This window comes from Colobus angolensis, unplaced genomic scaffold (genome assembly GCF_000951035.1).
Source record: "Colobus angolensis palliatus isolate OR3802 unplaced genomic scaffold, Cang.pa_1.0 Scaffold285, whole genome shotgun sequence".
Classification (NCBI taxonomy): domain Eukaryota; kingdom Metazoa; phylum Chordata; class Mammalia; order Primates; family Cercopithecidae; genus Colobus; species Colobus angolensis.
This window is the reverse complement of record NW_012116099.1, coordinates 2,489,483-2,515,590: the sequence shown is the minus strand read 5'-3', so window position 1 is coordinate 2,515,590 and position 26,108 is coordinate 2,489,483. Positions and strand designations below refer to the sequence as shown.

The 26,108-nt window shown below is 38.7% G+C and overlaps 1 pseudogene; it reads left to right on the top strand.

Annotated features, from left to right (window-relative positions):
• The first annotated feature begins 279 nt into the window (after positions 1 to 279).
• Positions 280 to 10,825, top strand: LOC105516615 (annotated as a pseudogene).
• Positions 10,826 to 26,108: the final 15,283 nt, after the last annotated feature.

Sequence of the window (26,108 nt, the reverse complement as noted above, 5' to 3'; positions counted from 1 at the left end):
AAACCCCAAAGTTCTTAGGACTTAGTAGTGAGAGAACTAAGTTTAAATGTTATTATCTTGTTGTGTGACCTTAAGCAAGTCACTTTATCTCCCTTCAAAGCTATACATTTATTCCTCATGAAATAATAATAGTAATAATTGACTACAAGTCCCTTAACAGATTGATTTTGTTTGTGAAATGGCAATACTATTCTTTTTAGAAAACAAAATGCCATACAAAGGAAAGGGGACTGGGTGAACTGAACTCAAGTCCTCTTAAGGAAAACAGAATTTAAGGACATGAATGCATTGGAACTGGAAACAGAAAGTGCCAAGGTACAGAGTAGAACCACAGATTGCCTATTATCTCCCTCTAGGTTTTCCTTTCACGTTCTTCAGACTCACAGATTCCTCTCTCCCTCATATTTTCAGTTTAAATCCTGGTCCAGCAAAGAGAAGGGCCCTGGACCTGAGATCATCCACCATCAACAACCTCTCTGCCAAGAAAAGTCCAAGGCTACTTCCTTAGGAAGGGTCTTTGGACCAGGGCATTTCAGTAAGAAGGGGAAAACTGGACATGACTGGCACTTAAACAAACCCAACAGGTGCAGACTGTAAATTGGCAAAGTGACATCATCAATAGAAAATCAGACTGCAGAAATCGAGAAACTTGGCATAGCCCTTCTCTTTCCAGTCCACTTGACCTGGTGCTAACCACACAACTGCCTTAAGTCTTAATTTTCTCATGGAGATGGAAACGGGTTATTGGGAAATTCGAATCAGATAATTTATGTGAAAATATGTTATAATCTCTGAGATGTAAAGCATGACCACCAGAGTTTAAAAAGAACAGAGGCAAGAAAACAAGCCGAGTCCCTAACTTGCCGGGGAAGTGAACACACTCCAGGAAAGAAATTCACTCAATGGTGAGTAGAAAATGTACCACGTTCAAGCCTTTTTTTATTATAACATCCAACATCTTTGACAAATTACAAATAGAGCACACTGGTTGATTAAGTAAGCGGTGCTATGGTGATGGTAAAAGCTATCCACTAATCTTTTCATAAAAGACAAATGGCAAAGTGGGGATTTCTTTTAACAAAGAATCAAGGGGGCCTTTAGAAACTGAAGAATCAGATTGTAAAGTCGGAAGCATTGGTCTCTGTAACTGTAATCTCCCTTTTTAAAGCTACGTTTTCAAAGTCTTGCTGGTTGGCAGACAAGCAAAACTCAGAGCATATTCATGAAAGAACAGACTGAGGACTTGCAAAGACTTTGGAGACAGGAGACCTGTGTCCTGTTCTGCTCCTGACTGGCAGGGTGATACAATGGTACTTGTTTCCCCTCTCTATGCCTCCATTTTCTCAGTCATAAAATTCTGTCTATAGTTGAGGACTAATTCTAATGTCCTTCCCTCTTTAAAAGCCTCTAATCCTAGGGAACTTAAGCTAATCACGGCCTCAAAGACCACTTTTCTCTTTAGAAAGGTGAAATAACATTGAAAATGTTAAAATATGACAACATTGGTATAGCAGTAATCTATAGTCATAATAATCTTGTAACAAATTACCCCAAACTTTGTTGCTTAAAATCAGCACTGCTTACCATTTTCACAAATCTGAAAGTAGACTAGACAATTTGGCTGATATTGGCTGGGCTTTGTTGAACTTGACTGGATTTACTCACATGCCTGCGGTAAACCTGTGTATAGCTGGGGGATGGCTGGTCTGTGTGGGACTCAGCTGGGACAGGTAGAATGGCTTGGGGTCTTTCTCCAATGCCTGGAGCTTTTCCTCTTCCAGAGGCTAGTGCAGACTTGTCCACGTTTCTCTAAAAGAATGGAAGTACACAAAGCCATTTGGGCCTTGGTTCAGAACTGGCACATCATTGCTTCCAATGAATTATACTGCATGCTTACATTTACAAAGTAAATCATAAGATCAATTTATAGGTGTGGACATAGACATCAATTTTTGCTACAAAATCATATTGCAGAGGTGTGTGGAAACTGGCAGCAATGAAAAAATAGGGGAAATTTTGGCCATTAGTGAAGACAACCAGATGATTAGATAAGTCTACATGATTCTCTCTGAAATGTTCTCAAATGTATTTTTTAAGTTAGATGATTTAAAGCTTCACTCATTAAGTTAGACAATTTAAAACCTCATAGCCAGGTAAATCATAAGCAGTACACAAATGTTCATATTTTTTAAATGGAAAATCCTCAGAACAAACACAAGAACAGGGACGTTACATTTGTCTAAGAAGTAGCAAGTTACTAGATGGTTTACATGTTATCCAACGAACTGTTAGTTTCACAGATGACCCTAAAGATTCTTTGCTCTTTTTCCCAGTTCATAAGTGATAATGAAACAAGAGAGTTCCCTGATTCTTCTCAAATCCTAGCGACAGGGGTGTGGCTCGAAACTCCTTGAGGGATGGGGGAGCATGCAGACAGGCAGGTGCAGAGGCTCAGGCAAGCCCTTCGGGCTCCAGCTCCAGCTCCGAGGTAGTGTTTAAGAGTGGGTACCTGCAACTCCAGCGCTGCAAAGCTCTTTCAACTTTGCTAGCCACAGACGGCTTGAGCGTTAATCATCTCAATAGACCCTCTGCCTTTTCACAAAAGCAGAGGGCCAGTGTAACAGCTTTCTGTATCCTGAGCTCTTGTCCAGAGTTCCGGAAAAATTGGGCCACACAGGGACCCGAAGGATGAACATGAGGTTTTATTAAGTGGTGGAGGAGGCTTTCAGCGGAATGGATGGGGATTCGGAAATGGGGGATGGAATGGGAAGGTGATCTTCCTCTGGAGTTGGGCCACCCAGCAGCTGGACTCCTCTCTGACCAACCCCAGCCGAATTCCCCTGGGAGTTCAGCTGTTCCTCCTCTTCTCCCTTTCTCTGCCGCATCATTCTGCCATCTGTCTGGTAGTCTGCTGGCTTTCTGGTCTGCTCTGGAGCTTGGGGTTCAGGGTTTCTGTGGGTGCAGGATAGGGGGCATGGCGGGCCAAAGGGCCATGAAAACAGAAATGCCTATCCTCATTTAGGGCCACGGGTTTTCAGGCTTGAGGGTGGGATGTTTGCTGGGGATCTGCCCTTTTCTACCCAGTATTTCCTTGTCTCCTGTCTGTATCAATAACCTAGAATTTTTTTCTAGTGCCGTCTTCCTGAAAGCTATGACAGATGCAACATATTTGGCAGAACGGTAGCTAAGATATTACCATCATGCAGAATTATCCCAACAGAAGCCCTGAAGCTCCCCTTTTCATGTTAGAGTTCAGTGATTAACATGCACTAGAGATGAGGCTCTCACTCCTCCTCCAGCTTTCCAGACCCACCAGCCTCATTTCAGGTGCTCCACAGGCACAAGTGGCCAGTGCACACATAGCACATCTCTGCCAACACTGAAAGTCCTGATGGAGGAGGTGACTTCGAGAATGTCCACAGATATCCAGAGAGGGATGGTCCTGGGGAACATAGGCCAACTCCAGGACATAGGTGAAGAACTAGGTGCCTGGAAAAAGGAGATTGTTATCCAGTATGAACAGCCTGACTCATGTAACGCATTGCTAGTTATTCTAGCTACTAATTTACTTAGTGACTTTGGGAAATTTATTTCATTTTTATTATTCAGGGAAAAAAGAGATTAGAATAGATCAGGGCATCTCAAATTCTCATGTGTACGTGAATTACTTGGAGATCACGTTACAATGCAAATTTTGATGTAGCAGGTGGAAGTGAGGCCTAAGATGTTGCATTTCTAATCTATTCTCATATGGTGCCTGTGATGCTGGTGTTTCTGGTGTATGGACTACTACACTCTTCGAGTAGCAAAGGGTTAGGTCAGAGAGTCATGGAATATTGGCTTAAAAAAAGCCCTTAGGAATTCCCTATCCAGTCCTGTCTCTGAATCCTATTCAGCTCCTAGAATCCTTGAGGTCTGGGGGAAAAAAAGGCCCATTCACATTCCTCGGGGGGCTTTGGTGCTCGTAGCTCTGTGAGAATTTAATGGCCATTTGAATTGTTCTATCAAACAACAAATATGACTTCAGAATAACTCCACAGATTCCTTATAAGGAAAGGCTTAACTCTTGCCTAATGGCCTGCAGTTAAGTGAAGAGATCTTTTAGCTCCTATTTTCAACTCAGTAGAGGCAGGATGATCTTTACATCTGCTTTAATTGACCTCCTCAAGCCACTCTCATCAAGTGTTAATTCTGTGTAGCAAAACATGGCTGGTCCTAATAACTGCTGTTACTTGAAACAGGAAAAAAGAATATCAGAGGGGCATCAGAGAATCATACACTGAGTTGAAAAACTTTCTAGCTTTTTTCATGTGGGTGCATATGGTGGCTGGTGGAAAAATACTACATATTACCACAAATATGCTATACTATATATATAGTTTATATATATAGATATATCACAATATATTACTTTCTTGCACATCTCCATGAAGCTCCACAGTGTGCTCTGAAGTTCACAGATTCTTAGTTTCGAATACAAGACCTGCTACTTTCTTATGAACCAGGCGATGAGTGCATTTAGTGAGCTGTACCACCAGACGCAGTGCTGCCCTCTACAATTGGAGTCATTCAGTTTGTCCTAAATGGGTGGGCATGTTTTCTGCATTTGCAATTTGGATTCCAAGACTGGGAATACTAGAGCTGAGGAAGCCAGAGTATAAAAGGAAAGAATAAAAGGGCAAAGGACTAAAACCAACAGAGAAAGGCAATTACAAGGTGTATAAATGTACACTGTGCAGAGGTAAGAATTTATTACACTGTGCGTGTGCGTGCGTGTGTGTGTGTGTGTGTGTGTTTTGCATGAAAGGTAAGGGAAAAAAGCTGACATTTGTTAGGCGGAATTCGATAAGTGCAGTTGCAAAGAATAAAGGGAGCTTTCAGAAAGCAGGCAGCTGCAATGGAGCCTGAAGCCATGGTACTTGATACTGCAATGTACTCTCTCAATGATTCTAGGCAGCTTTTGAGAACAGCAGGGAGGCATTCAGGGTGGAAGACAATGGCAAATGTCAAGAATGAAAGAAAGAATCTAGAGTTTAAAAGACTGTTGAAGGACAAGAAGGCCAGATCAAAGAAAGAAATTTATCAAGTATTTATTATTATAATGCTAATAGAGATCAATAATCATAAAGAGAAACCATAGCAAAAAATTAAAAAAAATGAAATAAGCCAATGACTTTCAATCTTAAAAACAAATCCCCTCAACAAAATACAGTAGATGAAGGAATTGGTGGAAGATACATTCACCTTTTCATCCATTCTGATTTTTCATTTTACATTTTGTTACTCAAGTCATCCATGAAAAGAAAGTGTCTTAAGCTAGTTTGAATTTCTTTGTTTTGAAAATTATATAGTGGAAAGATTTTTAGAGAAGCACAAGATGGGGCTGGTGTATAATCCACTGCAAATTGAGCCACAGAGACCATGTCTAAGCAAGAAATTTTGATCCACAGGAAATATTTTGGGAGAGGCAACATTCTGAAAACATATCACCTGGGTCCTCTGGGCTTGTTTTCAACTTCCTTCTCACTTCCATGCTGTGCCCCACACAGGTGTGCATATGCAAAGCTCTCTCATGGCAGATTGGGAGGTCAGGCTTGAAGGAAAAACCCTGTGTTTGGAAACTTGCTTGGGCTTGCTAAGGACCAGGGTGGTTTAGAAGCCCAGGGAGAAATGTTGAAATCAGTCATTGCAAAATCACTTTTGTAATAAGTAATGAATAAAGACTGAAGAAAAATCTCTTTCCTCCCCAAAGTAAAACCCTACCACTTAACTTGTCTAAACAGCTTGTCATAATAGAAGCTTAAAGGCAACATGAAGTGCTTCCCACAGCCAAGGCCAGAACCTCCAGCCATCACTGATTGATTGGTTCATTCAGTAAATATCTGTCAAAAAACAGTATATGGCAAGCACAATCCTGGACATTGCACCGAAGAACGGAAACATGACAACTCCCTTTATAGCTGTCAGACATCAAACCAAGACATCACCTCCTCAGAGAGCTCACTGTCTGACACTTTATCTCCCCTGGCTTCACCTCAATTATTCTCTATGTTGTGGCTCTGATTATTTATATCATAGTCCTTGATACATCTGAATTCTGTTATGCTTAAAAAATCAGGGTCTGTCTCCACCCACTACAATATCACTGCAAAGACCTATTCTGAATTGTTCACTGCTGCATCCCTAGCTTTTAGAACAATGCCCCATATGTAGTAGTAGCTCAAAAAAAAAGTTTCTTAAGGGAACGAGTGAAGATGATGTAAACCACCTGACAACCCCGCTAGACAGAGACAACGTCATACACAAAGAGAAAACTTCAAAGCAGTAAGTGAAAGATCTATAAGAAAAATCAACACATTTCTATTGAAGTTAAATTTTAAAAGATCACTTCTAAAAAAGTCCATTGGAGGAAACTCCTAAAATTTTCCATTTGGTTTTGGATCCAAATCAGCATTTAAAAAAAAGTCCTGTAGTAACTCATTCATTTTTCTTAAATGACATCCTGGTAATAACATGTTCTGATCAGTACAACATAATGGAGTTCAGAAATTATGCAAAATGCACACAGGAGTTGAACGTATATCAAAGGCAGCATTTGAAATCAGTAATGATGTATTGTTTAAGAAAAACCTGGTTTGTCTTCTCAAAATAATTTAAAGTTGGATCTTATTATTTATCTCAATATAAATTGCACATTAAATTACTCTTTAATGTAATTAAACATAAAGTTCTAGAAAAGAATCTCGGTAATGTGTAACATAACTTGTAGTGAGAAATGTATAAAACTCTCTAATTGTTTTAGGCTACTCTTGCATCACTATAAAGAAATACCTGAGACTGGGTAATTTATAAATAAAAGAGGTTTAATTGGCTCACAGTTCTGCAAGCTCTACAGGAAGCATGGTGCTGGCATCTGCTCTGCGTCTGGGGAGGCCGCAGGGAGCTTTTACTCATGGCAGAAGGCAAAATAGGAGCAGGCACATTACTTGGTGAGAGCAGGAGCAAGAGAGAACAAGGAGAAGATGCCACACCCTTTTAAACAATCAGATCTTAAGAGAATTCACTCACTGTCACAAGGACAGCACCAAGGGAATGGTACTACTCCATTCATGTGAAATACACTTCCATGATCCAATCACCTCCTACCAGGCCCCACCTCCAACACTGGGGATTATCAATCAGCATGAGAGTTGGAGGGGATGTCTAAACTATATCACTGATAAAAAAAAATTATACCTAAAGAACAAAGTCAGAAGAGAGGTGATAACAAGCAAGGGAAATATTCATAATACATATTACAAATACCCTCAATTTATAAAAAGGTTTCATAAATCAATAAGAAAAAGTGAGCAAGGATTTAAACAAGAAAAAGAATGCAAAGATTTATAATAAATGAACCAATGTTGAATATTATACAGAATTTTAAAATCCAAAATAAAATAGCAATGTGACATAATTTCCTACCTTAAAAATGAAGAACATATTTTAAGTATATTTTTTACACCATGTTGGTAAGATTGTGATAAAACTATATTCAAACACTAAAGGTAAAAATAAATTGCTATAATATTTTTGAAGGGCAATTTGGCAACGTCTTCGAAAATTAAAGCATGTGCCCTTAGTCCCACCAAATTGCTCTAGAGTTTTTTAGATATACTTTCACATATACAAAAGCGTGACAATGGAGAAAGAGAAGAAGAATGAGAGAACAAGAGAGTGAAAAAAAAAGGAAGAGAACTGGAAGGAGAAGGAGAAGGATGAGAAGGAGAAGCAGGAGCTGCCAGGTGCTCACTTACAGAGCTGTTTATCCAGATAATGGAATAAACTGCAACAAAGGAAAGAAGTAGATTTGGGTTGATTTAGAAAAGTCTTTAAAATAGCAGCAAAAGACAAGGAGGGAATAGTGTGATATTAAAACAAACAAATATAAGAAAATAAAATGCCCATATATTCTGGAAGAAAGTACAAGGAATTGTGCCCAGTATGAAGCAATTATCTCTGAGCTGGAAACTTACCCTTTCATGCTCTGCTTTGATGCTGGAGTTGGAACTCCACAAACCATGTTTCTCCTTGGCCATGTGACTTCCTGTTAAGGTTTGGTGATAGGTCACTGATTATGGATATCTTTTCACTGTCCTAAAAATCCTCTACACTCTGCCTTTCAGAAATAGGCCCTTTAATATGTAATGCATAGGTGGTTGGATAATGTAACGGTATAATGTGTGTAGAGTCTGTAACCTGCTTGGCTCATGGTTAGCAGCAGCAATCCACTTTTTCATTCACTGAACAAAGATTTATTAAAGGAAAAAAATGTGGCTCCCATCCTCACATACTTTGTCTTCTTGCTGTGCAGGCAGTAGGTTGAAAGCTGTAATTTGATTATGCTGCCAGGACATAGTGCAAGGCAAATTCACTGTAGCTTTTTATAATTTGTCACACACACACAAACATTGAGGCCCCTGTTGGCATGCAGACAGGAAAGAGTAAACCAGGTAAACAGGAGAAGCCATTTGTCATGGAGTCTGATTCCATTAGTCAAGTGGTTTTGAATCAGAGATGGTTTTGTCCTACTGGAGATTTTAGGCAATGTTTGGAGACATAAGTGGGGGGATTGCTACTGGCACCTTGTTGGCAAAGGAAAGATGTTGCAAAACATTCTACAACACACAGGACAGACCCTCACAACCAAGAATTATCTGGCTCCACGTGTCAATCGTGGCAAGGTAAGGAATGCCTGTGTTCTGAGAACTGAACCATTGTGATTATCGGGGGGCAGGGATGTCTCCAGGAGTCTTGGTGTGAGAGTCATTCTCACCTGCTTAGGCAAGTCCCCGAAGCTCCCAGTTTCAATTTCCTCATCTGCAAAATGAGTATAATAGAATCTTCCCACCTCCATAATTGGTCGTGATGTGCAAATCAATCCAAAGATGAAAAGATTTAAGAAGTAGACCAGGTGGACAATTTAAAACGGGTACCTTTCTGTTATTATTACCAGCCTTTTCATAAAATAAAAAATTGCCAGCAAACTTCAAACATTCTGTTAATTAAAAGAGACTTATCAAAACCAACATTGGTATAATTATGGCACCAGCACCCAATTTTCATCACTAGGAATATGGCTCATTTCGGGGGCTTGCATTATAACATCACAGGTTCAAAAGGGAATGAAAATTAAATGAGTTTCTTAATAGTGCCAACATTCCAAACATTTGATGTAAAAATAAACAAAGACTATATTATGGCTGCACATTATTCATTCTGTTTATAGATACTTCTCCTTCCAATACTGTCCCAGGCACAGGGAGCCAATAATACAAGCCTTGCCAAAAATCACAAATTGTGTCTTGCTTGGTACTTGACAAGTTTTCCAAAGTTATCAGGGTTCATTTAATAACCAACTTGCCAGTAGCTGTTAAGGAGCATGAGGAGATGAGTCAATGGTTTATTTTCTCTTGTGAGTTAGCACCTCAGTCGTGGTCCTTAGCTTAGAGAACCAACTCTCTTGTAGCTTTATCCCTTAGGCTGGCTCGCTCATCTTCTTTCTAACTCCAGCATGTATGGATTATGTATCTATTATGAGTCCAGCGGGTGAAGACCTTGTCTCATCCATATTGTAGCTTTGCAAAAAGTGAGTGTGCAATGTAATCAAGTAAGTTAAGTTCTATTAACATTTCTCAAGGGAATTCTCCTTATGTCTCAGTCTTCCATTGCATCTGCAGAGATTCCTGGTGAACATTTACTGAAGGAAATGAATGTGATCCTCTCATGTTACAATCAGTAAGCTGAAAACTGCTACTTGATCGTGCCATCGGATCATAATGAAAATCAAATTTACCACAGCTTTGTACAATTTCTGAAAAGAGGACCTTATTAGCCTATTCACTACAACACAGCAGCATCAACACAAACCCCACAAGGCAGAGAAGTTTGAGTGATTTCCTAAATCTCATTGCTGTGGGAAGAACAGGGCCTCATGCTAGGGGTCTGTGGCCTCACCAATTGCATAGACTAGGATGGTGGTGAGGAGAAACTAAGGTAAGAGTTGATGAATATGTGACTTTCAAAAGCTACATAAGCCAAGAGACAGTATACTTAGTAGAGTTTAGCCATTCTTTGAGACCCTTTCAAAAAATCTGATTAAAATATAAACAAGGAGAGCTTTGATCAACAGAGCCAAGCTTTCCTTCAGTGTTTACCAAGCCCTAAGTCCTGTAGTCTGGTGAATTCTGAAATTATGGAGATGAATAAAACTCAACCCCTTTACTCAAAGAACTCATGGACTATTTGATGATTCAAGGGTGTCTACAAAACAGTGATCTAAGGTGGGTTTTTTATTCAGGAAGCTGAAAAGATAGCAGACATTAAGACAGAGTGAGGCTATCAAAAACAGACAACCATCTTTCAAAACAAAAAAATTCCTGCTGAGAGACACTGGCAAGGAGAAGCTCCCACAGTAATACAGGAACATTGGTCGGGGCTTCAAGACACCAAAAAAGGACACTGAGGGCACCTAGACCGACAAGAAATTTCCCTTCACTGGTAGCATCTCCACTTGAGAGAGGATTCTGTCTGGCATGGTGAACAAAATGAACAGTCAGAGAACCATTGTCATCTGCCCAGACTATCTGCACTACATGTCCAAGTATAATTGTGTTGAGAAGTGCCATGAGAATATGCCTGTTCACCTATTCTCCCACTCAGGGACATCCAGATTGGTGACACTGTCACAGTGGGTGAGTGCCAGTCCCTGAGCAAGACTGTACACTTCAACATGCTCAAGGTCACCAAGGTGTCCAACACCAAGAAGCAATTTCAGAAGTTCTGAGTATGGACATCTTCTCATTCACCAAAAGGAAGTACAGTTATTTTTTTCATCCACACATACACAAAGATCTAAAGTGGTATCAATGTTTACAGGAGGATATGAATGCATTGGCTGTGTCTGAAAAATATCAAGCATGGCATCCCCAACCAGGAGATATTCAATAAGAGTCTTAAAGGGAAAATGGAACAAGGTGTAGGGCATGACTGGAACACGGGCATATGTTAGTGAACTGCAATGACACAAACTGGGAAGTATGACTCATACTGGGGGTGTCCATAGATAAGCCTGGAGATAGTGGCCAGGTCAGAGCTTGAAGAACCACGTGATGGTTCTGGCTGTGATCACAGCCACCCTGGCTGTGATGTTTGTATTTTACAGGATGCATCAGTAGTTTCCAAATTTTGGCATTTCATTCACCAAGAAATTATCCCCAAATGAGTGGGGGTGCTCACATAGGGTGTTAATTTTTTTCTATCATCATAACATGGCATTAAGGAACAAATCTCTGCAGCAGAGATTCCCAGTGCAAAATATTTTATATCTCAAGCATCCCTTCCTGGAGCAACTTAAAACTACACTTTTCTCTCCTCGACTTTACCTCGGGTCACAAGACTTGCTGCGGCCAGGAGTCTGATAAATTGCTGTTCTCTCAGCTTGGAAGATCTTCTCCTTCTTTGGATATCTTCATTTTCATGTACACACACTGCGTGTGAAGCTCTGTCTCATCTTTGCCATTCACACTCAGTGGCTCAACTTCCAACGTGTCAGCACTTGCCTCTCTTTGTCTGCGGCCTTTCTCTGGCCAAGGAAGCCAATTCTGACCTTGCACAGGCAAGCAGAAAATGCCAGAGAATTAACACCCTCCTCCCCCAGGAGCAACCTCAACCTATGGGTGTCAGGAATAATGCATAAAAACCACAGTTTTTTCACTGTTTGAAGATAATTCTTCTAAAGTGCTTGCTCAACAACCCTTCCCAGGGCTTCCCATAAGGACTTAAGTTACCCACTGTAGTAACTTTCTTCATATTTGAGCCTGAGACTCATTGACTGTTCTCCCTTGGTCTCACTTCTCTAACTCTCTATTGGTGTTTGACTCCTTATTTCAGAGTCTGCTTCTGGGGAAACCCAAACTAACACACACACACACACACACACACACACACACACACAACCAGAGACAGCTTAATTACAACTTCTGAAAGGAAGGTTCCTCTGATGAATCATGCAAAAGATGATCTCTCTACCATCTTAATTCCCAAAGCACAGGATCTGTACCTTTCTACTAGACATTTCACGCTTTTGTGTCTATGCCAACTTCTCTTAAGGGCAGCAAACTCCTAAAGGGCATTATCCACACTATTTCTAAAGTGTGTTTTCTATAACATCCATCTCCATGTTGGCAAAGAAAAATTCGATAAGTCTTGACTTTGAAATTTGAAATATAAACCCTACCCATATCGCCGTTGAAACTCGGTTGGCAAAGAATGACCATTCCGAACAAAAACAAATCTAGTATTTTTAAGAGAGTTATTTCTAAAGGCAATGCATCTTGATTTTTGCAAGGTATTTGACATTATGCGCAATTTAATTATGGAGGATTTAGGGAAATCTGGGGCAGGTGATGTCACAGGTACATGAAAGTATAGTGAGTTGAATAATCACAACATACTGGGAAGAGGTTTAGTGACGACCTGAGTGAAACTTCCTGAGGATGTGTCAGGTCCCTGACATTGATCTTTGACTATTAAAAGACATTTTTAGTGAGAAAAAAACTTCTGTTTCTCACTCACTATGGATTTGCTTAAGTTTGGCTGATGTCATCTGGGCTTGATGAAATTTGGCTCTAAGCTGAGGTCTCCTGTATTTTATATCAAGAAATAATACAAAGATGGATAAGTATATTTATTAGATTTATAAACTATAAAAGATGGAAGAGAGAACTAAAATGTTTTCTGGTAGAATCATGAGTCAAAATATTCTTCATAAATTGGAATAACTGGCTAAAATCAACTAGATTTAAAAAAGGCCAATGTAATATGTGTGACTGAGATCAGGTAATTTATATTAAGGTAGAATAGCCATAACAGACTTCATGTCTAATCATACTAATAAAGACTTGTATGGTTAATGGAGTTAATATTATTCCATAAGAACCAAAACATAGAAGTTAAAAATAAAACCTAATACAATCTTAGAAGGCACTGATAGACATGAAACTTATTTTTTTGAGAACCAGATTCTGGATATTAATAAAACATGCATTCCTTTAGCTCTTCCCACTTTTTCCAAACTCTGCACAAATAGTTCTGGGGGTCCTCAGGGAGAGTCTCATAAGCTCTCAAGCAGGAGGTGGAATCTGCTCTTTCCATTGCTCCTTCACAATCCACCAGTACTGCTCCATGTTTCCTGGAGATTCTGCCTTATATCCCAACAATGCCTGCATAGTCAGGTACCTAAGCCCTCTCCTGTTTCTTTTCTTCTCCAGATGTAGCTCTCCCAGAGCACAGCTCAGGGAATTACATCAGTGCTATGCTTCCACTGTACCCCACAGGAAGAAAGGGCTCTGTGTGCTTGGTTACAGAGACCATACAACAAAGCTACTTCATACCCTGGGTGCCTTAGCGAAATCATAGCCCCTGCACAGCATCACTACTCACGTTGAAGAGAATGGACCAGAGTTCATGGGTGGCAGACTGTTGTCTAAAATGCTAGCATCTGACACTGCCTCTTGTTCTTGCGTGAAATTTTATATAATCATCTCTTCCTTTACGATGTCCCGTGTAGATAGATCCATCATGGGTGCTTCCTCAGACCTGGCCGGGAGGCCTGAATTCTAGATTAGGCATAGCTAAGACTCAAACTGGGACTGTATGCTGGAGTCAACCACAGTTAGTTTAAATCGTAGCTCCAGAAATTAGTTAATTACTCTCTTTGGGTGAAGTTGATTTATCTTTCAAAGCCTAAGCTCTCTTATCTGTAAAATGAAGATACCAGTACCTATTTCAGAGATATTAAGTGACTTTTTAGGAGGACTGAAGTGATATACAGAAAATACTTAGCACAGCACTGGACCCATACTGTTTTATCAAAGGATAATCACTGCTATTATTATTATAATTATTATAATTATACTTCGATAGATTATGCTGCATGTACTGACCATGGAAGAGTCTGCTAACCACAAAAACTCCACATTTAAGAACATTGATCTATAGGATGATTTCTGTACCGGTCACCCGAGAGTCTTTGCTGGCAGATAATTTAGGGCATACACTTCCCAGAGCAATCTTCATTGGCTATGAGGAGAAATAGGAACAGGACAACAAAAGATCTCTAAATACCTCTACTGAATAAAATTTAGTAAATTCTGGAGTTTAGTAACATAACTAAAAATGGAAACAGTACATTTATGAAGCACTATTGAGTACAAAAATTTTAAATAGCTCATTTTTAAAAAGTTAGCATTTTATTAAAACTATTTTTAGATAAAAATGATTGATGTTATTATTATGAAGACGGCCATCACTCTCTCTGCTCTGTGAGTCAGTACAGACTACCAAATTGTCTCTAGAACCATTTAAGAGGCCATGATGAGGTAGAAAGGATTTTATAGAAGTAAGTGAAGATAGCTGCAGATGGCAGATTCAGAGATGTAGAAATCACAGGGGAAAATTGCTAATACATTAGCTTGTCTAATGATAGAAGGAACAAATGAACATCCTTTAGACTTCAAAGGAACCTTGTAATCAACACAATTTGTTTGCAGTCCAGGAAATGAATCTAGGTGGGTTAAATGATATTCAGTTCTTCTTAGGAAATATCAGAGGCAGAACGAGTACCAAATCTCCTGACTCTCTGTCTAGTGATCTGCCACAATCTAAGCTTACTCCTCTGCCCCAGAGTCACCTCCCTGTTACATCGCTGTAACAGGGCTTCTCAGATTCTGTGTTGAGGAATGAGTTTTCTTTCCAAATCCCTCATGAGCCAATATTTTTGTTCTATACCCAGTTAATGAGATGAATCCATTGAACATGCACTTGGATGTCAAGTAATATCAAATTTCTTAAGGTCTGTTTTCAATTTCTGTACTTATCTCATGCAGATGGCTAGCAGTTTCTTTCTTTATTTTAATTCACTGAGGGTCTACACATTGGATATCATCCTAACCCAAGTTCAGTGCATCCTGGAGTTATTTTTAAAAAATTTTAATAGGTATATTTGATTGATTGTGCTTCAGAATGGTCCTACTAATTTTTCTTCAAAAATGTTTTTAATTCTTCTATGAGGTAGGCAGCCTCTAAGATGGCTCAGATGGTCCTTACCTACTGTCATCAAGCTCTGTACAGCTCCTCTCTCCTAAAGTGTGGGCTAGAATTATTAACTCATTTCTAATGAACAGAAGATAGCAGACCTGAAGAGATGTCAATTATGCAATTAGGTTATAAAAATACTTTGGCTTCTGTCTTGGGTTCAGGTTCTCTCTCTGTTTTGTTTCTCTCTCTGTGTGTGTGTCAGGATCTCTCTCTTTCTCTCTCTCCACTGTCTTTTTCTTCTCTCTTTTTCTCTTTATTTCTCTTTCTTCTCTCTGTTTCTACTCTCTCTTTTTCTTGTCTTTCTCTCTCTCTTTCCCTCTCTCCCTTTCTCATCTTTTCCCTCTCTCTGTTTCTCCTCTCTCTGTTTCTTTTCTATCTCTTTTCTCTCTCTTCCTTCCTGTCACCCTCCTTCCCTTCCTCCTTTCTTCCTTTCTTCAGATTCCAGGTCTGGCAGCAGCTAGCTGCCAAGCTGTTAGCAATCCTGTGGATGAAGCCACATGGCAAGCAAGCGATTGTTGCTAATCCAGCAACAGCCAGTGAAGACCTAAGACCTCCTACCAGCACCCACGTGAGGGAGCTTGGAAGCAGATCCTCTCCAGTCAAGTCTTGAGATGATGGCAGCCCCAGTTGACATTTTGATTGGAGCCTCATGAGATCCTGAGTCAGAGGCACTCAGCTTAAGCTATAGCCTGGATTCCTGACTCAGAGAAACTGAGATAATAAGTGTTTGTTGTCTTATGCCTTTTAGTTTCAGGTAATTCATTATACAACCATAGATAACTAATAGGTCCTGCTATGAGCATAGCCAGAGAAATCTTCAATCAACATCAACAATGAGCATAAATAAGTACACTTTCTTTTTCTTAATAGTTACATAGTTTAAATGCAGTTGAGGAAATGTGAAGCCCTATCTACACCAATTGAGTATAGCAGATGCTCTTCAAGGGTAGCATACCCATTCTTCAGGTGCTGAAAACAGTGAATACTGATGGCTCAGAGCTTCTTCCCTCATTGGAATTTCTCTTGGCTTTAAGGAACTATCTCTTCCAAGATTACACTGTCTTCCAGGGGATAGCTGTGGACATGACTGATTAATGTAAAAACACAGGAGTCTGGCCCCCTTGTCTCAACTGCGACAGCTCAGAAGACCATCCCAGTCCCAAGCTCCCTGTGGGGTCAGCTGAGACCCCCATCATAATGGCACTGGGATCAGCTTTTCTGTTTGCCCAATATTGCTCATCACTTCCTTATAGGTTCACCTCCTAAGAGCATCCCTTAGTAAACCTTCTACATACAACCACTGATATATTCTGGAGAATCCAGTTTAAGACATTTGTGTTTCTGGTAAAATTCTTCTCCCAGGACATTGTGTGATATAATCTTTCTAAGTAAATATTTTTCTCCCAATAAGCTTATTGGCTTTTATTATCTTCCCAGGATAGATCCCAGTTCAACCTTCTTTATCACCATTAGCATGAGTTCTTCCTTGCATGCCTACAGCTCAAGCTTGACAGTGACAGGTGAACATCACACAGTTGGGGAAATAAAGAGGGCTAGTGGCCTCAGCCACTTGTTTGTAAAAATCACTGAGCCTTTTCAGTCTCCAGAGATGTTCTTATAGTTCAAGTCACATCTGGCAAATGAAGTAAAGGCAGCTCACTCCATGCTTGTCTTGGCTGTGCCAGAGAAGCCCCAGACCAGATCGAACATCCCAGCAGGACTTTTGTCACACTAAGAAAAAAATAATGTGGGCAATTGTTCTTTTCTCCTTGAACCTCCTGCTGTTTAAGTCAGTCGATCTCTGCCTCCAACTTAGGCAAACAGCTTTATTTTCTCAAGCCGATTTTGTTCCACACAATATGAAATCATCTCTCACCTTTTTGAATGAGAATAAGAATACAATGAAAGTTGGAAAGAATAAATATTTTTTGAATACTAATGCACTGAATGCTTACAATACTCCAAAGATCTCTAAAAAATGATCGCTATTCAGCAAGTGAGGAAACTGAAGTATGAGTAGCTTGGATAAAGTCTCATGAACTATATGTGATCTGAGAAAAATGATTCAATACTAAGATATAATGTAAACAATCAATGTACCTTTTCAAAGCACTACCTGAACATTGTCTAATAGGCCCACCCAAGATTATTTAATTTTCTAAGGTAAGCTAGGGCACACTAGCCAAATCTGAACTTTAACATGTTTTGTAAACAAAATTTTATTGGGACACAGTCACATTCATTTGTTTGTGCATTTTCTATGGCCACTTTTGTGCTGCAATGGTAGACTTGAGTGTTTGCAACAGAGACCATATAGCCCACCAAGTTTTAGATATTAACTATCTGGCTCTTTATGGAAAAGCTTTGATGTCCTCTGCTTGAGTTAATATTTGCTACTGACTATGGACCAGTCTCAAAGATACCTGTACAGGATTTGCATGGAGAAAAAAAAAAAAAAGAACTCCAAAAGTTTCAGTCTTTTTGCCTGTGGAACATTAACTAGGGTTCAATCAAAGCCAGCATTTTTATCCCAGAATCATTTTAGTGCCTATATATATGTTTAGTCTCTTAAATTCTCTTTCAACCACTTTTACCACCTTGCTGATTCCTTTGTTAGTAAATTAAATAAATTTTTGACTCATGTACACTATTTTCTATGTATTTATTTATTTATTTATTTGAGACAGGGTCTTGTTCTGTCATCCAGGCTGGAGTAGAGTGGCACCATCTTGACTTACTGCAACCCGGACCTCAAGCCATCCTCCCCCTTAAGCCTCCCAAATAGCTGTGATCACAGAAGCCTACCACCACACCTGGATAATTTTTTATAAGACTTTTTTTGCGTAGCTGGGGTTCTCACTATGTTGCCCATGTTCATCTTGGACTCCTGGGCTCAAGTGATCCTCCTGCATCAGTCTACCAAAGTGCTGGGATTACAGTTGTCAGCTACTATACCTGGTCCTCACTATTTGTATCAGATAAGTATTCTTAAGTTTGTGAAAAGTGTACCTTGACATAGACCTGTGCATTGAAAAAAAAAAATAGAGTATATGATTTTTAAAAACCTCTTTGTATTCTGTTGCTTCTTCATCTGTGGAAATTAAAAAGTAGACATGTTGATGAGCCTTTCACTGTAATGTTAAAATGAAAGAGCCAGAGATCATGAAGATTTTTCCCCCTTCCACTGAGTGTGAGTTCTTTGGACAAGAACTCTTATGTAAGTCTAATAAACACATCTTAACAAATAGCTTCATTCAATGATGGCAAAAAAAAAATAAGCATGTTTCCATTCAAGCCCTAGCAAGCAGGAATTGATTTGGAAGAGAAATTGAATGGCTCAGCTCTTTTTGTTGTTGTTTTATTTTCTATACTCAGAATACTACCAGGTTCACTGTGATGAGGAAAAAAAGCCTTTTGAAGAAAGAAGATCACTTTCATGCAAGCAACTTGTCATTGAACAACGTTAGGAGTTTAGGAGACAGGAGGTCAGAAGATTCTTCTCACAGCAAAGGCTCTTTTTAATTTACCTTTGACCAGCATCAGATGAGATGTAACTGTCCTCTTTTGCAAAATTAGTATTATAACCCTTTCTTTGAAAATCTTTGAAAAACCTAAATGATATATTCACATTGCCTATAGTTTAGTAGATGTTCAATAAGGATCAGTACTGCATATTCTTTCCCAATCCCCCTGCTCTTAATCGGGTTATGTCATGTATACAAGTATATATTGTTTTAGTACATTTCATCAGAATAGGAGCAAATATAAGTTTAGTAGGAGTTCTGAAATACACTTTAACAGAGAACTTGGGGGGCAAGCAGAAGTTTCTCCTATTCTGCCAGGAAGATCTCTTAGGCTGTAGCATTCTTGTTCTATTAATTCTAAAATAGCAATGCATGCCTTAGCACAATGATGGCTCCCTGACCAATTAAAGTCTTAAGATGGATCATGAAAACACTCCCATTCTCTCCTTTCATTCATAGAGTGAAATTATATATACTCTGTTGGCAAGAATGAATCTATCAAAGTTGTCATCCTGAAGTCATCCACAGAATAAAAATGATTCCAAACCACCGTAATCTCTCAGCACATGCTTACCTGTATTTTACCAAAATGCAAAAGTATATAAAACCTTTTCTTCTTGTCCTGGGCCATTTTTTTTTTTTTTTTTTTTTTTTGCACATATTGTTGGCTCTTCAATTGCTAAAAGGACTTTCTGGCATCTACTTTCTACTTGACAGGAACATAAGAGCCAGTGTAATATAGAGCTATTTCTATGTGGTTCTTTTAATTCATTTCAGCTTTTGTCTCAAATGCACTGTGCTAATATGTAATCTAACTCTGCAATCCCATTTCTTTGCACCATACATGAGGAGACCAAAGTCTCAGAGATTTCTTGCTAAGCCATGTTCTCAAGGCCCTGTGAGAGGTGAAGCTGTCTAAATGCCTAGAATGCATCTTCTCACTGCGTGGGTGTTTTTACTCTCTAAAAGCTCTTGACCTAACCTTCTATCCCTAGGGCTAGTAAAATCACATCCCAGGAAAAATCCTGGTGATTCCCATCTTGAAATTGCTTCTCAGTGAGAGTAGGGGAAGGGAGTTACGTTTTCTTGATTACCTGCCAGTTGTTTAACACATGTTATCTCATTTTATCTCCACACATCCCTGTGAAGCAAGTCATTATTGTCTCAGGTTTGTAGGACAAGCAACAAAAACTCAGAAGGTTTAAGGAACTTATCCTGAATCCTAGCTGGTAGGAGGCAGGGATACTAAACTATGTTGCTTTAGCAAATATACTTTCAACAATCTTATAGCTGCTTCCAAATCTCAGAGTTGAATCCTTAAACTTCCATAATTTGAGTTGTATTTAATTGCAAACTCAGTAGGGTGAATACCCATTAAGGAATATGAATATTTCCAAGTCACTTGATGTAATATTAATAACAATATTCTAAAATTTGCAGAAACTTTAGGGATTGTCTAATTCGACCTCTTTGTGTTACATAAAAGCATCCATGACATGTTCAAGTGTATTGAAAAAATAAATTTTCTGATTCAATAAAGTTGTCAGGAACACAACTAATGACTGCTTTCAAGTCAACTGTTTCTCGCCAACTGAATTCTTCTAAAACCAGAGCAGAGTAGTTTGGTCCCGATTGTGATTAGAGCCCAGCTTGTATAATAGTAGTCCCGGAAAACAGATGTTTGTGAATTCAGCCTTTCCATTCATATATCAAGCAGAGAACATGTGTGGCCTGAGATGTAATTTTTTTCAGAAATTGGTCATGGAATCTCTTTGACTGGCATGTGTGGGAAGAGGCAGGTGTGTGCATCCACACAAGCTGTGGGGAATTTTATTGTGTTTGTTCTGAACCTAGTCCAGAGATCCTGCCTCAGTCGGAATTTCTCATCAATAAAATTTACTTTGAATCTTAATACTTTAAATAAATATTTATTTTTGTTTATTTATAAAAAATTTGTTTTTATTTATAAAATACTAAAATAAAATTTGTATTTATTTATAAATACTAAAATAAAATAAATAAAAGTAATTATTACTTTAAATTTTTAAGTCTCATTAATGAAATTACATCAATATAACCCTGCCCAAACCCTGTTTTTCATTTGCCCCATTCCCTCTGCTCTTTCTCTTACCTTTTGAATTATATCCAAACACATTCAAAAAGATTTATTCATATTTCTTTATTTTCAAATTCAGTATAAGCAACTTTTTTTTTTTTTTCATGGATAAGCTAATTTAATAGACTTTACTCTTTTTGGTTGCCCAAGTTCCACATTAATACTCTACTCTTTGTAGTTCTCTTCCAGGAATTTGGAGACTGGATGCTGTAGGGGTCTGATCTGAGTTATCTAACTGGGAATAGAGGGAGAGTGAGTCTAAATAAAAGGTTAGTGAGGTGGATTATCAAATGTCTAAAACTGAGGGGATGCTTTGAACCAGAGTATAGAGGGGTTGGGCCTCGGGAGGTTTTCTGGGATGCCAGTAATCATGGAGGATAGGAAGGAGATTGCGAAGTCTGCTTGACTGTTTTGGACACAGAGAGAAATAAAACGTAATTTTGCAATGAAATGGCAGCGTTACACCCTGGGACAAATTATGATTACAAGATAATCACTAAGACATTTGTAACAGTGGTAGCCTTGAAGTAGAACTAGGAGATGAGGGATTTGGAGTGAGAAGTATGCTTATTTCTACTGTATAACTTTGGGAAAAGATTTGTGTTTTTAATATATAAATATATTACCTTTTTCAATAAAGAAAAACCAAAGTTTTATTTTTACAGAAGAATAACCACAGTTATAATAGTATGAGATGTGAGAGTGAATACAAATAGACCCCAAAAGAAACATCACTGGTTACAAATGAAAAGTAAGTGACTGAAGGGTGATACTCACAGTCTTCCAAGCCTTCACAGCATCTTAAAATTTGCCTTGTTGGAGCACACCATACCCAGGGTTACCAGCATCTATGATTGAACTTTAAGCATGTATGAGGCACTCTAAGGCATTGAAATATTAATTTAAGATTTAGAAAACATGACACATTCTCAGTACAAAATGATATTTGCAAATATGGGAGACTTCTGTAGGTCAGAGAAAAGGGAGCTCAAATCTAAGAGGGGAGTCCCATAATGTTTGTGAAACCACAGAGACAGAATTTAAATAAGCCCTTGAGGGCTGGTGAAGTAAGAGCATGTGGATGGAAGGAAGCCAGCGTTTGAGGGCATGAACCCTACACCAAGATGTGTAAGAACAAGATGGTAATGTAGATTCCTATTGGGCTATTTTGGAATAGATTGATTTATAAAGTCAAAAATACTTCTTGGGGCTAAATTTGGAGTTTTGGAGAGGGAACTGAATGTCAGTGATGGCATTTGAATACAACCATGCATAGATTGGGTCATGGGAGAAATGTGACCACAGTTGTATCATTAGTTTGATTATGTTGTCTCCCATGTGTAGGAGAGCTTGGAGAAAGAGCAAGTGGAAGCTTGGAGGGAAATTCCTCTTTCTGGAGGAATAATTGGGGTTCAGTTACTTAAGGGGGCATTTGGGGAAGATGAAGGAAGAGAGGTAGAGTTCCAGGCCCCTAAATCCTGTCTCCATAACAGCAGCAGTGATTATTTGACTTGTCAAATATATTGGATTTCCTCCTGATATGTCATTTATGGAAAGCATTGTGTCCCTAAAGGTGTTAATAGCTCCATCATCTAAGTATGAGCCCAGCAGTGTCTGACCTAAGCTGGAAATGGGGTGATGGAAAGAGATAGATTTGGAACACATTGAGGAAATGTGAAAACTCAGCAGGAATTTGTGACTGACTGGACATACAGTACAGGAAAGAAACCATAAAATATGACACTGAGGATTGTATTAAGGTCATTTGGTAGCCATTTTGATCTGTATAAAATTTATGTGGTATTAGAACATCCAGCATAAATGTCTTCCAGAAATTTGAGAACATGAAATGAAGCCGGGAAGACACCTGTGGGCAAAAGACGTAATTTAGAAATCTTGAGTAGGAAAGATCAGGAATACATGGGAAATGGTTTTCAGAGAGAGAGGAATGAGAAGATCACAATAATGGCCATAGTTGAAATACGCTGAACACATATATGCCAAACATTATACATGGATAATTTCATTTGATATTATTATCATTATCCATATTATAAATAGGATATGCATATTGTTATCTGTTTTTATTTTACAGCTGAGAGGCTGTGGCACAAGAGAGGTAAAAGGATAATGCCCGTAGTAACAGAGACATCATAAGATTAAATCTAGGCAGTCTAGCTCCAGAGCTTGTATTTTCTCAGAGGGGAGGTGTGATAAGCATTTTTAAATGGCATAAGATAAAGTGGCCAAAAAAGTCCAAGAATCTGGACACTACCAGTGAGGTGGAGGGCACTCCAGGTGTCTGTTACGGAGTTGAGGCTTTCATGGCAGTGTAGTTTACTATAATAAGAAATTGGACACAAACTAAGTGTCTGTCAGCTAGAAGACTGACAAAATAAAATGTGACTCATACGTTCAATGGAGTATCACATCGCCATAATAAAAAAGATGAGGCATGTCTGTATTATTGAACCGGATCGGGACCCTTGGCATGCTGATAAGTGAGAGCAAGAGACACATCATCTCACTTTTTAAATAATACCATTTATGTAAATCATATAGATGTTCTTTCTTTAACGACTAGAAAAGTATCTTGGAAGACGATCTTTAAAATGCTGAAAATGATGACCTGGTTACTTAGGGGTGAAAGAGATGATGATTAGAGGAATTTTGATGGTTCTTACTTTCTTTTTTATTTTTTTCTTGTATTGTGTGAATTTTCTAAAATCACTACGGATTTGCTAAGTAACAAAAAACTTAACAAAGCTGTTTGTGCTTTAAAACAAGAATGGTCAAGTGCATTGAATGTTGCGGAGACATCAAGAAACATGAAGACTGAGGGAAAAATTAAATTTGCTTTCAATTTAGACAGTGTTCCTCCTTCTCCAGTGAGATGGAACAAGTCAATTAGCCGTTTGTTCCCTTACTGTCCACTTCTTTTTCTGTGAAAAACAGCAATAAAATTTAGAGCACAATTCTATTCATGGGAAGGCCAAGATGCAAATGATCTCAGTACTTTGTAGACGACACTTATGACAGAATCCAGGAGTTATATTATAATTTCAAAAGCTATTATTACCAGTTCAACTGAAGTTATTTGATAAGCAACATTTGTGGGAGCTGGTTCGAACACAGATAGATTGGTAATCAGCTTTCTAGGTTGAGGAGAAGGGGCTGTCATGTTAGAGCTTAGAGAAGTATTTCTCACAGATGGGAAAATATTTGAGTCTGATATTCTTAGCCCAAAAAGTGGAGGAATTTTCCAGAGATCCCATATCCATCAATTGTTTTGAAGGGTTTCATGAGTATGAGAAAGAGATTCATCTACTAGGGTCGCAGCCTTACATGACAATCATCCTCTATGTTTGACACATATTTTATAATATAAATTTTCCATTATTTTTGCATTAGCTAGGTTGTAGCTCCCAGAGAGTAGACTGATTTTTTTTTCTTTTATGTAACCTGATTCCTAGAGTCTTTTCTTTTCTTCTAGGCTTGTTGAGATTTGAGAACACATTCATAGAACCTGTAGGAGTGGCAGTTAGGCTGACAAGCTTGACTGAGTCATCCAATAGTTCATCTCACATCATTAACACCATGAAGTAAAGTCTCTGTTTATACTTACACATTGGCTTTTGTCTTTATATTTTTGGTTCTCCACTCATATCTTTTAAAGTTGGCTATTCCTGAGCATATTTGGAATACCACTGAAAAATAGCAAGGCATACCCATGCTATCATTTTTCAGGCACTTATGTGGAATTTGGCATTGGAATTGACGTTACAGAATGAAATGGTCATATTGTGCATGATACTTACATGTGGTTACCTGGTAAAATATGTCCCGTGTAGCTCATGATGTTTCAGACCCCATGTTCCGTGCCTCTTTGGTTTAACATTGTTAACTTGCCTCTCTTGGTTTCAGTAAGCACAAGTCTTTCTGGGTGTGGTGACAGAGGTACAGATTCTCTCACTCTCAGCCTAGGGCTGCCACCGTGCATTCCTTGTTCTGCTCAACTGCCAAACAACACTGGGGATTTCCGTGATTTTCCTGGTACCTCAAGGAAATGGGTCAAATAACACTTTTTCAATGTCTCTTCTTTATTTATGCACATTTTCGTTCCAGATTCTACCCTGAATGGGCAAACACACACTCACATACACACACTCACATGCTCATAGTCCATGAACCTCTCCTAAGTGATTAATTCTTTTATCATATTTTGGTATTTAAATTTTACTAATTTAAGGCTAATGACATGTTAAGCCATTGCTAATACTTTTGTAGTGATTTTCAAACAACAAGATCGTTTTTCATTTTCTGAAATATACTGTGAACCAGGCTTTATATATATTTCTTGTTTAATTCTTAGGTAGGCAGCGAACATTAGGTGTTTGCTGTGGTTCGAAGAGATGTGGTTCCAGAGTATGTAGCTCAAGACTGATAGAACCAGAACTGTGGGTCTTCAGACCCTTGATCACTGACACTTGCTTACAGTATGGTTTATCTCTATATTGTGTTTTTAAATTTTGAAAAATAAACTCTTGCTCAGGGAGGAATAAAGAACTGGATGCTTCTGATCACCAGTCCCCTTACCATGTTATCCAACACTTGATTCATTTCTCCCTTTCAACCTTCCTCCATCAGCCCCTACTTTCCCCACTCCAAACCTCCCTTTTTTCTTTCCTCTCCTTCCAAGCCTCTTTCCTTTTCTCTTCCCCTCCCCTCCATCCCTCCCTTCATATCTCTTTTCCTTCTTTTCATCCTCTATCCTTCCCTCCCTCCCTCATTCATCTTTCCACCCTTAATGTCCCATATCTCCAATGCTCCATGCAACACTATTCACACAGACACACAAACACACACACACATACACACACACACCATTTATAGGGGACTGAAAATATGCCAAGTAGTGTGCTATGCTCATTATATAAGAAAATTTATTTAATTATCATAGTACCTTTTCTATGTTACATGTATGGAATTTGACCTTAAAGATTAGGTAACATCACAAAGCCAAGTAGTGTGTATGCGGTAGTGCCAGAATTGGAACACCAAAAATTTGACTCTTGATCCTTCAATCTGAATGTTGTAGTATACTTTAAAATTTTTACTAGGCAAAAATAAAGTAAATGTAAATTAAAATGGCATGACATTGGTTTCTCAACACCATCTCCCCACTCCAGTTAAATAAGCATAAGTTGAAAAAAACCATAGTATTTGATACTGGTGAATGTGCAATGATTCAGAAATCTTTACATTACGGGGAGTGCAGCTGGCGCAGTATTCTTAGAAAATATTTTAATGCTGTATCAAGAACACTTTAA